The following is a 12,359-nucleotide window of genomic DNA, read 5'->3' on the forward strand; positions in this document are numbered from 1 at the left end:
CGCGCATTTTGATCTTCGACACGTCTTGAACAGATTATTTCTGTCAGACTGGGCAAGAGGATTTGGAAGACCTGGGCAAAGTCAGCTCCGAGGATGAGATGCCCTAGTAGAAAATACTGTAGAGGGGGAAGCAGGCATAGAATGATACTATTTGTTAAGCGATTACTCAATGCCAAGCACTCTACTAACCACCTCTTGGATAGATACAAGACAATCAGATGAGACATAATTCCTGTCCCTCATGGAATTCACACTCTAAGTATTCATTCATTTAATGTTATTTTTTGAGTGCTAACTGCACGTAAAGCACTGTACTAAGCTCCTAAGTAGGGGAGAGAATGGGTATTTAATCCGCATATTCCATATGAGGAAATGCACAGAGAGATTAAATGACACGGCCAAGGTCACACAGTAGGCAAATGGCAGAGCCGGGATTAGAATCCAGGTCCTATGACTCCCAGGCCCGCAGGCCCTGCTGCGTTTCCAGGGAGTCCTTTGTGAATTGGCTCAGTACAGGTCAGGACCCTCCCTTGGGAATTTAACTGATTTGGATGGGGTGGCATTTACCAAAATGCCAAAAGGTCTGGCCTGGGATTCTGGGATTGGGCCTTGAAGACCATTACCAAGATGCATATTTGGCCACTACTGATGGAAGCTTCTAGCCCAGGGCCTGGAGGGGTGGGATCATGGGGAGGTATTCCCAGTCTCCACAGGTGGCTCCTCATTATTCTTCAGGAGAGTCAGTAATAATGTCGGTATTTGTTTTGTTAAGCGCTTACTATGTGCCGAGCACTGTTCTAAGCGCTAGGGTAGACACAGGGGAATCAGGTTGTCCCACGTGGGGCTCATAGTCTTAATCCCCAGTTTACAGATGAGGTAACTGAGGCACATAGAAGTTAAGTGACTTGCCCACAGTCACACCGCTGACAAGTGGCAGAGCCAGGATTCGACCCCGTGCCCTCTGACTCCAAAGCCCAGGCTCTTTCCACTGAGCCACGCTGCTTCTCTGTAAGAGAAAGGCTCATGGATGACAACAACAACAACAATAATAACAGTACTTGTTAAGCATTTACTAGGTGTCAACCACTGTACTAAACACTAGGGTAGGTATAAGTTAATCGAATTGGACATAGTCCCTGTCCCACATGGGGCTTATAGTCTAAGTGGGAGGAAGAACAGGCGTTAAATCCTCATTCTTTTTTTTTTTTTTACAGTTCAGAGAAGTGAAGTGACTTGTCCAAGATCCCCCAGCAGACAAGTGGCAGGGCTAGGATTAGGAGCCAGGTCTTCTGACTCCTAGGCTGGTGCTTTTTCTACGCAGCACGGGCTGTGGAGCTGGGTGTCCCTCACCTGCCATCCCCTTGTGGACGCTGCATGTCCCACGGTAAGATGCTAGCGGACAGATGCCTGGCCGCCTGGCCTTTCCGTTTCACCGCCCAGGAGGAACGACAGATGTCGGAGCGGAGTCCTGCGGGGACCCCAGTCATTCTACGGGGAGCCGAATGATCGACGGCGAGAGCCGGCAGCCGACGGGGGGCCTGCCCGATCCACTAGGGGCCAGGTTTTCCGGCCTCTTTCCTCGAGATCAATAGCGGAGCAGCCTCCCGGACCCTTTGAAAAGCAGCAACGGGATGGAGCCGGGAGCCTGGGCTCCAGGTTGCCTGGGGCTTGTGGCATTTCCCTCATCTGAGAGGAAAAGGTCACACACACGCTCTCTCACACGGGGTTCCTCTCCCCCTCCCTGTCGGTTCCCCTTCCTGCCCCGAGTCTCATCCTGGTCTCGGACACAAGAATGGCCAGCAGATTGGCTTTAACCATCAACCAAGTACAGTGACCGACGCTTAGCCCAGTGCTCTGCACAGGCCACAAAAAGTATCACTGATGATGATGCTATTGCCTCGTCCTCAACAAGCCCAGCAGGAGCAAGATGGCCCAGAGAGTGGGAATTGCCAACTGCTACTGCTAGGCCGCGAACAGGGAAGACACACACTTTGCCAAAGGGTTGGAGCTCGTCGTTGGCAGGGAACGCGTCAGTTATATTGTACTCTCCCAAGTCTATAAATACGATCAATCGATTGATAAGCCCCACAAATCAGAGAAATGACCCAAAGGCAAACTCCGTGAACACACCTAGCAAGAGTCACAAAACGATGCACCCAACCAGGACAAAAAAAAATTACCCTCAAGAGGAGACAGACTTTCTGTTCTTTCTCTTGTGTGCAAGTCTCATTAGAGCTTGCCCTTATTGGCAATGAAAAGCAGCGTGGCTTAGTGGAAAGAGCACAGGCTTGGGAGTCAGAGGTCGTGGGTTCTAATCACAGTTGTACCACTTGTCAGTTGCGTGATTTGGGGCAAGTCACTTAACTTCTCTGGGCCTCATTTACCTCATTTGTAAAATGGGGATTAATATTGGGAGCCCAATGTGGGACAACCTAATTACCTTGGATCTACCCCAGTGCTTAGTGCTTGGCACAGAGTAAGTGCTTAACCAACACCATCGTTATCATTATTATTATTTCAGTTCAGGCTGCGCTGGTGAGACCAGGCTAATTTGCAAGGATGCCGATGTTTCACGCTGGGCTGAGATAAATAATAATAATAATAATGTCGGTATTCGTTAAGCGCTTACTATGTGCAGAGCACTGTTCTAAGCGCTGGGGTAGATACGGGGTAATCAGGTTGTCCCACTTGAGGCTTACAGTTAATCCCCATTTTACAGATGAGGTAACTGAGGCCCAGAGAAATTAAGTGACTTGCCCACAGTCACACAGCTGACAAGTGGCCGAGCCGGCATTCGAACCCATGACCTCTGACTCCCAAGCCCGGGCTCTTTCCACTGAGCCATGCGGAGTCAGTCAACGGTATTCTGTGTCCAACCCACTTAGCTTGCATCTACCCGAGGGCTTAGAACAGTGCCTGCACATACCAAGCACTTAAATGCCTCAAACATTATTAGTATTACTGATATTTGAGCACGTATTACGTGCAGAGAACAGGGTGTTGTGGATGGAGCACGGACCTGGGAATCAGAAGTTCATGGATTCTAATCCCGGTTCTGCCACTTGTCTGCTGTGGGGCCTCGGGCAAGTCACTTTTCTTCTCTGGGCCTCAGTTACCTCATCTGTAAAATGGGGATTGAGACTGTGAGTCCCATGTGGGACAGGGATTGCGTCCCACTAAATTTGCCTGTATCCACCCCGGTGCTTAGTGCAGTGTCTGGCACAGAGTAAGTGCTTAACAAACACCATCATTGTTATTATTATTACTAGAAGAAGCATGGCTTTGTCGATAGAGTACAGGCCTGGGAGTGAGAAGGACCTAGATTCTAATCCTGGCTCTGCCTTGTGTCTGCTGTGTAACCTTGGGCAAGTCACTTCACTTCTTTGGGCCTCAGTTACCTCATCTGTAAAATGGAGATTAAGGCTGTGAGCCCTACACGGGATCGGGACTGTGTACCGCCAGATGATCTTATGTCTACACCGGTGCTTAGTATAGTTTCTGGCACATAGTAAGTGCTTAACAAATTACCTTTGAAAATAAATAGATACGCACTCAAAGCTCACGGCGTCTGATTTTCTGATATTCCCTATGTCTATTTTGCAGTTCCCATATGCCGATCGTCCTGAAGCATGAATCTTTTACCGTGTACTCGTCAATGAAGAGAAATATTTTCTACTCAAAGAAACGGCGTATAAATAATTCAGCCCTCGTCTACCCCTTCTCCAGATAGAGAGAAACGAATAATATCGATCCCACAAACACCGCAACGCTCGAGCCGGCCTCCTTAAAGGACGGCCCCTGATTCTTCCATCTCCTAACGCGCTCTCACCCCCTCCTGAAATCTGACAGTCTTTGAAGCAAATGAGGCTGTCTCCATCTCTTTCCTTTTGCTTGAGATGATGAGTTTACCTTTTAACGGGGATCGAGCATTAAATCTCAGGCTGTCCCACTGCTGCCTCTTAAAAATCCCCGGAAAAACGTTGAGGTTTTTCAGCAGGGACACTCTCTCTCCCAACAGGAAACTACAAATTCTAGCTTTGTGAGGATGATCGGAATTGTCTTTCCTCACTTTGTCTTTAACAATCAATCGATCGGTGGCATTTATTGAGTGCTTACTCTGCGCAGAGCACTGTTCTAAGCACTTGGGAAAGTGCGGCATAGCAGAGTTCGTAGTCACTTTCCCGGCACACGACTAGGAGGGGACGTGTTTGGGAGGAAGCCTGAAAAGCAGGATGAGCTAGTGGAAAAAGCGAGGGCCTGGAAGTCAGAGGACTTGGGCTCTAATCTCGGCTCTGCCAATTCCTCGCTGTGTGACTTTGGGCAAGTACTTCACTTTTCTGTGCCTCAGTTCCCTCACCTTTAAAATGGGGATTAAATGCCTGTTCTCCCTCCTACTTCAAGTGTGAGGCCCCATGTGGGACAGGACCTGCCTCTGACCTAATTAACTTTTACCTATCCCGGTGCTTAGAACAGTGCCTGACACACAGTAAACCCTTATTAAATGCTATTTAAAAAAGCAAGTTTACTGTCTAGAGGACTGTAACTCCCAATTCACATCAGTCCCAGCCCTGCCTTCTCCACACAACAGATTTAGCTTCCACTGAGAATCTTAAGATTCCACGCTCACAATGTATCTGGCCATCGAAGACACCAAAGCGAAGCAGGCGCGGGTAACTATAATGTGATATTTTCCTGCGGTCATATTTTAGCCTGTTGAGAATAGCTCCTTTGATCTAAGAGTCTCACAGCATCTCATTCCCAAATATTATTGCTTCTATTTTGCCTAGCAAATAGACCATCCAAGAGAGACGCACGGTGAATTACAGAACCAGAAGCAGACCGAAGTTTTTTCTGCCACTCATCCACACTTCCTAGAGTAACTCTCCATCTTCGGTAACTAGCAGAATAGTTAATGTCTCTGTTAATAGAAATAATCTCAGGTCCAGGAGGGTAGTTTAGGCAATCACGGACCAAAAAAAAAAAAAAGGAATGGGGCGGGGTAAGCTGCAACAGACGTAGATTTGATGTTCTGGGGTGATGTCATTAGCAAAGATCAGTTTTCTCGGCAGCTGCGGGGTGAGGAGACCTAAATTCAGTTCTCCTATACCCTAATCCCGGGTGATTATGGGCTGAACGGCGGGATTTAGATCTCAAATTGCACTGAGTTGATAGGAAGCCTCGTCGGATGGGTAACAAGCCAAATAGTTGAATGGGGTCAGATCTTTTTCTTCAGATCCCGTGGGGTCGTTTCCAATCCACAGCGACTCCATGGACACACCCTCTTCAGACCTCCCATCTTTTATCGTAAAACCTTTCTGGTATGTATGTCCATAGAGTTTTGTCGGTAAAGATACAGAAGTGGTTTACCACTGCCTTCAGATCAGAACTGCATAAATCCTTGGGGAGAAAACTGCATTTTGCCATCGGGTACGCTCGCTACATCTCTAAATTAAAAAAAAAAACCCAAACCTGTTGGGCTGCACGTCTATTGCATAGCTATTAAACTTGAATGAAAAGGCTTCCTCCCTCCTTTTTCTTCCAGGTCGTGACCTTTCCACTCAAATTAGGAATTCCAAATTTGAACTGAAAACACTGCTGCAATAAGAATACCCTATCACTTGCCCTCTCTGCTCTCATTCTACACGTCAAGGTAATTTTGCAGCGAGAAGCAGTGTGGCCAAGTGAGAAGAGCCCAGATCCGGGAGTCAGAAGACCTGGATTCTAATTCTGACTCCATCGCTTGTCTGCTTTGGCCTTGGGCAAGTATTTTAACATCTCTGTACCTCAGTTCTCCCATCTGCGAAATGTTGATTCAAACCTGTTCTCCCTCCTACTTAGACTTAAGCCGCTAACTGTCTTGTATCTACCCCAGCACTTAATACGGTGCTTGCCCCATAGTAAGCACTTAACTAGTACCAGATTTATTATTATTCCATTAGATTCCTATATTTCATGCATTGCTTCCCCTTATCTGTAATTTATTTTCGTGTCCATCTCTGCTGTTGGATTCCTCATTAAAGGCAGACATCGTGTCTACTAACTTTTTAGCTCTCCCAAGTGGTTGGTACAGTGTTTTGCACACAGCCAGCGCTCAGTAACGACGACAGATCGATCGATCGATCCTCACTGGTGTATGGGAGGATGACGGTCAGAAGCAAAGGGGGTAAAACGCCTTCAGGGCAGAGGTTACTCCCAAGATACCACTCTTAATTAGCACGCCGGCGAAAAGCCCGCTTGGAGACCATGTGTCAGAAAGAGACCCGTTAACATCCTTCCAGACAGAGGCTGGGGAGTGGAAAATGAATAAGGCCCTTTATTTGGACGGTGGAAATAATCTCCCCCGCCACATCGCACAGAACAAAAAAAGTAAATCAAAGAAAAGATTGGTCCGCTTTCCCACGGCTCCTTTTTTCTTTAAGAGAAATCGCTCTGCTGAGAAATCACACTGAGGAGAACAACCAGGAACTTCAAGACAACATTCCCTCCAGCCTCCTCTGCTCAGTCCCGGAGGGGTCCACGCAAGAAGACCACCACAGCAGTGGGAGGCAAGAACATGGTCTGTAACTCACCATTCATTTGCACAGCGATTATGAAATCGCTGTTCATTAGAGGAGGCGCAGTACTGGGGTGATGAATGACCGTAATTTATTTTAAAGATGAATGAGTAGCTTAAATCTGTTTGGGACCGAAGTTGGCTTTTTTTTTTGTATTTTGTTGATTTCAATAGTCCATATTACAGGGGGCCTATTGGGACCTGTACAGAAGCAATAAAGCGGGCAGCCCGCAGCTCAAGGAGCAGCAGGTGGAACTCTTCCCAGGCTACAGGCTCGGGCCCCTGTAGCCCGAGCGAGAGCCAGGAAAAAAATCGCAGCCATAAATTAAGCCACAGGAAGGAGCCTGGAGGCCTGGTTCATTCTGCCCAGAACAATAAACTCAAACCGTAGGCACCAGAAAGAGCAAAACAACCCCCGCGTCCCCTGGGTCCAAGGCCAAAGTCACATTATCGTCGTGCTGACTGACCTACAGAGGCTACAGATTCTCGAGGCAGACTACTGCAAAGAGACCACTCGAGTGGAAGCAGCCCCGCATTGGGAGTCAGGAGACCCGGGTTCTAATCTCGGCTCCATCATCTGCCTGCTGTGTGACCTTGGGCAAGTCACTTAGAGTCTCTGATGCTCAGTTTCCTCACCGGAAAAATGGGGATTGAATACCTTGCGCTCCCTTAGACTGTGAATCCCGTATGGGACTGGGACCGTGTCTGATCTAATTATCCCACTTACCTCAGAATTTAGCACATAGGAAGAGTTTAACAAATACCATTATTACCTCAGACCGTGAGCCACATGTGGGACAGGGACTGCATTTAACCGGAATACACTGTAGCTACGCCAGTACTCGGTGCAGTGTTTGGAACATAAGTACTTAAAAAATACCACAAGTATCACTATTATCATCATTATTATTATTACTTCTGCCCCACCTCCTAATTCCCAGGCCCCTCCACTCGCTTCTACCTTCTTCGACCTCCTATAATAACAATTATTGTGGCATTTGCTTAGCGCTTACTGCGTGCCAGGCACGTCCTAAGTGCCGGGGTAGATATAAGATAATTGGGTTGGACACGGTCCCTGTCCCACTTGAGGTTCACGGTCTTAATCCCCATTTTACAGATGAGGGAACTGAGGCACAGAGAGGTTAAGTGACCTGCCCAAGGTAACACAGCAGACAAGAGGTAGAGCTAGGATTACGACCTATCAGAACAGGAGGGCTCTGATATGGAGAGCAGGGAGGGGGCGACAAGTCAAATCATTCTGTGGCATTGTTTCTGCTGGCTCTGTTACAGAGTACTCCCCCAAGCCCTTAGTACAGTGCTCTGCACACGGTGAGTTCTCAATAAATGATATAGATTTATATTATTTAATAGATTTATTTATTAATAACCAAGCATGTTGTTAAAATCACATCTCCTCCAGAGGCCTTCCCCGACTAAGCTCTCTTTTCCCCTACTCTCTCTTCGTCGTCACTCTTGTGCCTGGATTTGTACCCTTTAAGCACAGGACATTCATCCCATCCTCAACCCCACAGCACTTATGTACCTATCCCTAATTTATTTTAGTATCTGTTTCCCCCTCTAGACCACAAGCTCCTTTTGGGCAGCGAACACGTCTACCAACTCTGCTGTATGGGACTCTTCCAAGCACTTGGAACGCTGCTCGGCACACAGCGAGAACTCGATAAATATGATTTATTGATTATTCATCACCTATTCTGCGCAAGCTCTACACCAGGTGCTGAGGAGAATTAGAGGAGATCGCCTCTGCCAACTCTGTTTCTATTTTACTCTCCCAAACTCTTAGTACAGGGCTTTGCACATAGTAAGTGCTCAATAAATACCACCGATGGATGGATACTTCCAAGTTCTTTGCCCTCTAGAAACTTACGGTCGCGTCAGAGAGGCAAGGAAACACAAAACTCAAATCCATAAATTGTTATAAAATGGAAGAGGATGAATGGTGCAAACAGATTCATAATTTACAGAAAAGAACGTTAGGGGCTAAGGAAGACGGATAGAGGGTGAGCTGGCCACGGCAATAGGAGCTCATGCACAAGGTAGACTTTTTGAAAGAGGCAATAAAGGTATTCTGGAGAAATGAAGTCTTCTCTGTGCCTCAGTTTCCCCCTCTGTAAAATGGGGTCTCAATCCCTGTACTCCCTCCTATTTAATAATAATAATAATGTTGGTACTTGTTAAGCGCTTACTATGTGCCGAGCACTGTTCTAAGCGCTGGGGTAGACATAGGGGAATCAGGTTGTCCCACGTGGGGCTCACAGTCTTCATCCCCATTTTACAGATGAGGGAACTGAGGCACCGAGAAGTCAAGTGACTCGCCCACAGCCGACAAGTGGCAGAGCTGGGATTCGAACTCATGAGCCCTGACTCCAAAGCCCGTGCTCTTTCCACTGAGCCACGCTGTATGCCTCATGAGGGACAAGGACTGGGTCCACCCTGATTATTTCAGGTCTACTCCAATACTTAGTACAGTGATGGGCTCAGAGTAAGTGCTTAATAAATACCACGATTATGATTTTTTGTATATATAAGTACTATGGGGAGAGGGGGTGAAATGTGTAATTAAGGTCTTAGAGGATACGAACTCAGGTATACGGGTGACACAGAAGGGTGGGAAGATGAGCTACTTGCCGGGGCAGGCTTCCTGGAGGTGATGTGATTTTGGCAGGCGTGACTAAATCAGCAACGAAAATCACTGAGGCCCAAGCAGGCCTCTCAAAGTGACTATAATTTGATGTTTGTCTCCCTATTAGAGAGTGTAAATTCCTTGTGGGTAGTGGGTAGGTTACTGCTTTATTTAGGAACGTGTCTTCACACCCTGGTACACTGAACTCTCCCAAGTGCTTACTACAGTACTACAGTAAGCGCTCAGTAAATGTCACACTGACCGATCGACCGACCGAGTACGGGACGCCGCACCAAATGGTTCCGCAAAAAATGCCAGTGGCAAGAGCACAGGCCTGGGAGTCAGAAGGACACGGGTTCTAATTCCGCCTCCACGACTTGTCTGCTATGTGACTTCGAGCGAGTCGCTTAACGTCTCTGTGCCCCAGTTACCTCAGCTGTAAAATGGGAATGTAGACTGTGAGCCCCATGTGGGACAGGGTCTGTGTCCCACCCAATTTGCTTGTATCCACTCTGGCGCGCAGTAAGTGCTAATTTAAGACTGTCCCGTAATAAGCGCCGAACAAATACCACACTTATTATTACTACAAAGTTTTCTTTCCCATATCCATGCCTGGCAACCTGAATTTGACCCCCAGACTCACACCTACCCCAAATTCAGGGTTAGCGACACATCGAACCCCTTGATTCCAATCCGCTATCTGCACATCTGCACATTCTGAAACAAAACTCCTTTCTTTTTTCTTAACGCCTGAGATCCATGAGCCTTTCCCCTCGACATTTACCTACCAGCAGGAGCCTGGTATCCTAAGACAACATCTTACTGCAGTGACATTCTCCAGATTTGACATTAGGTTCAGTAGAGAAAGGGTTTGTGTATATTATCATAAATGTTACATTAACATGGAAAATACCTGTTTCTAAGACCTTTTAAAGGACTCTGGCCTCTGATAGACTTAACACACCTCATCATCCTCAGCCACAATCCAGTTGGCTCTCTTGAGCACTGCAGTATTCTAATAATAACAACGTTGGCATTTGTTAAGCGCTCACTATGTGCCGAGCACTGTTCTAAGCGCTGGGGGAGATACAGGGGAACCAGGTGGTCCCACGTGAGGCTCACGGTTAATCCCCATTTTACAGATGAGGGGACTGAGGCACAGAGAAGTGAAGTGACTCGCCCACAGTCACACAGCTGCCAAGTGGCAGAGCCGGCATTCGAACTCATGACCTCGGACTCCCAAGCCCGTGCTCTTTCCACTGAGCCATTCTAGTCTTAAAGTCTTTCTCTTCAAATGCTGACCCTCTCTAGAGAAGTCTAAAAAGTCTGGCTGGGCGTCTGAAGGATGGGGTTCTAATCCCAGGCTCCTCCGCTTAACACCTGCGGTGTGACCTTGGCCTAGTCACTTAACCTCTCTTTGCCTCAGTTATCTCACCCATAAAAAGGAAATGAGGTCTGTGAGCCCCGTGTGAGACCCGGACCGTGTCCAACCTGCTTAACCTGATTCTACCCCAGTGCTTAGTACAGCATGTGGCACACAGTGAGCACTAAACAAATACCATAAAAACAAAACAAAACCAAAATCGTGCTATAGAAGTACGTAGGTGAAAGAAAATGCCCGGCTAGAAATGAGAAAGCAGCACGGCCTAGTGGATAGAGCACGGGCCTGGGAGTCAGAAGGTCATGGGTTCTAATCCCCACTCCGCCACCCGTCTGCTGTGTGACCCTGGGCAAGTCACTTCACTTCTCTGAGCCGCGGTTCCCTCATCTGTAAAATGGGGATTAAGACCGCGAGTCCCACGTGGGACAACCTGATGACCTTGTATCTACCCCAGTGCTTAGAGCAGTGCTTGGCACATAGTAAGCGCTTAACAAATACCATCATTACTATTATTAGGAAGCAGTAGAGACAAAGAGGCATGGAGGAAACTCTGTACCGGTTAAGTTGTGGCAGGGCTGTATTTAAACCAAATATAAAATGGAAGCCCATGTCTACCTCCATTACAACAATTCATCGAAAGTCAGTCAATTCCTAGTATCTCGGAACCTGATCTCAATTTAAACTGTTCCCTCATCCATTGCTAAGGGCTTCTGTCCAGCTAGTTGGTTTTCCCTCAACTGTTTCATCAGACTAAATTCAATGCAGGGGAAGAGTTTCTAGGGCCCAAGATTTCTCACCGTCAAAGAGCCGAACAGAGCTGTGCTCACATTTGCGAGGAACTTCTTTACACCCTCCTAAGCCCTCAATACTTATAATCTCTATTAAGCCCTTACTATGAGCCAAGCACTGTACTAAGGACTGAGGTGAATCCGAAATAAACAGATCGAACCCAGTCCTTGTCCTCCTTGAGGCTCGCGGTCTAAATAGGAGGGGGAACAGGTATTGAGTCCTTAGTTTACAAATGAGGAAACTGAGTCACAGAGAAGTCTTCATTTCTCCATGCTACATTTATCTATACTATATATATAGATCTATATAGCTATATCTAAAATCTATAGATATATCGATTTTCAAAATAGATCTATATCGATAGATCTAAAATCTATATATAGATTTTCAAAATGGCGCACGGGGTCAGGTGATTGAGTAGAGGGTAATTATCATTATTATGCTTATTAAGTGCTTACTCTGTGCCAAACAATGTTCTAAGGGCTGGGGTAGATACAAGGTATTCAGTCTGGACACAGTCACTGTCTCACGTGAGGCTCACAGTCTAAATAAGAGGGGGTAGGATTTAATCCCCATTTTACAGATGAGGTTACTGAGGCACAGAGAAGTTAAATACCTCGACCGAAAGTCACACAGCAGACACACAGCAGAGCCAGGATTAGACTCCACGTGCTCTGACTCCCAAGCCCCTGCTCTATCCACTAGGCTGTTTCTCGGGAATGGGATCGGGGGGGGGGGGGTTAAGATAAAACGTGTTTTAAAGGAGGGCGGAGACCGTGGGTCCGGGGAACAGGGAGATCGGGAGGGAAAAAATAACAAGTCAATGGCCAACGTGGGTGACAGCTGGTAAGGAAGAGGAAGATTTCTGCTGTACCGGCCAGTGACAGCTAATGAATAAGTCCAGCTGCCATGAAGCTGATTAAACCCAATCCCCGCAGCCAGACTATTGGTGGCAGCTGGTCTCTCCCGATACTTTCGGATTGAACAAGCAT

Source organism: Ornithorhynchus anatinus, chromosome 6 (assembly GCF_004115215.2).
Source record: "Ornithorhynchus anatinus isolate Pmale09 chromosome 6, mOrnAna1.pri.v4, whole genome shotgun sequence".
NCBI lineage: Eukaryota > Metazoa > Chordata > Mammalia > Monotremata > Ornithorhynchidae > Ornithorhynchus > Ornithorhynchus anatinus.